This window comes from Chrysochloris asiatica, unplaced genomic scaffold (assembly GCF_000296735.1).
Source record: "Chrysochloris asiatica unplaced genomic scaffold, ChrAsi1.0 scaffold00553, whole genome shotgun sequence".
Taxonomy (NCBI): domain Eukaryota; kingdom Metazoa; phylum Chordata; class Mammalia; order Afrosoricida; family Chrysochloridae; genus Chrysochloris; species Chrysochloris asiatica.
Window position 1 is genome coordinate 99,269 of NW_006409071.1, and position 1,425 is coordinate 100,693.

Consider the following 1,425-nt stretch of genomic DNA (forward strand, 5'->3'; position numbering starts at 1 on the left):
AAATACCTTCTTTAAATAACATAAAAGACAACTATACACACAGACCTTACCATATAAAATACACAGAAATCAAATTGACTACAACTGTGAAAAGAAACAGTGGAAAAGGTCCATATCATCAGGTCAGGGGGAGAATGAGGAACAGATAATCAATTGCTTATTTGCAAATTCAGGCAAAATATGAGAAAAATGAAAACAAGTCCATGAGAGCCAAAATACAACCTTGAATATATCACACCTGTTTAGAGATCATGTGAAAAACACATTTGATGCATTAGACACTAAAGACCAAAGACAAGAAGAGGTGTGGGATGACATCAAATACATCATACAGGAAGAAAACAAAAGGTCATTAAGAAGACAAGAAAGAAGGAAAAGGCCAAAATGGATGTCAGAGGAGACTCGGAAGCTTGCTCTCCAGTGTAGAGATGCTAAAGCAAATGGAAGAAATGACATGTACAAGAGTTGAACAAAAAATTTCAAAGGTCAGTTTGAAAAGACAAAGTCAGATATTATAACAAAATCTTCAAAGACCTGGAGTTGGAAAAGCAAAATGGAAGAACACGCTCAGCATTTCTCAAACTGAGGGAATTGAAGGAAAATGCCAAGCCTCACCTTTATTGAAGGATTCTCTGGGCAACTTATTGAATGACACATAAAGTAAAAAAAAGCAGGAATATACAGAGTCATTGTACCAGAAAGAAGTGGTTGATGTTCAACCAGTTAAAGAGGTAACATGTGAACTAGAGCCAATGATCCAGAAGAAAGAAGTCCAAGGTACATTGAAGGCACTGGAAAAGAACAAGGCACTGGGAATTGAAGGAAGACAAATTAAAATCTTTTAGCAAAGTGATGCAGAACTGGAGGCACTCACTCATCTATGTGACAATATTTGAAAGACAACTGCCTGGCCAGCTAACTGGAAGAGTTCCATCTATGTGTCCATTCCAAACAGAGGTGACCCAACAGAATGTGTAATCATTGGAAAATATCATTGATATCCTATACAAGTAAAGTTTTACTAAAGGCAATACAAAAACGACTGAAAACATATATTGATAGAGAATTTCCAGAGGTTCAAGCTGGATTCAGAAAAGGACATGGAATGAAGGATATCATTGCTAATGTTAGACATATCTTGGCTGAAAGTAGAGAATACCAGAAAAATGTTTACCTGTGATTAATTGACTGTGAAAAGGCTTTCAATGGTGTGGATCATGACAAGCTATGGGCACCATTGTGAATTATGAGTGTACCAGGACACTTAATTGTGCTCATAAAGAACCCATATGTAGACCAAGAGGCAGTTGTTCATACCTAACAAGGGAAACACCAAATGGTTTAAAATTAGGAGAGCTGTGTGCCAGGGTTGTATGCTTTCACCATACTTATTCATTCTGTATGCTGAGCAAATAATTCAAGAAG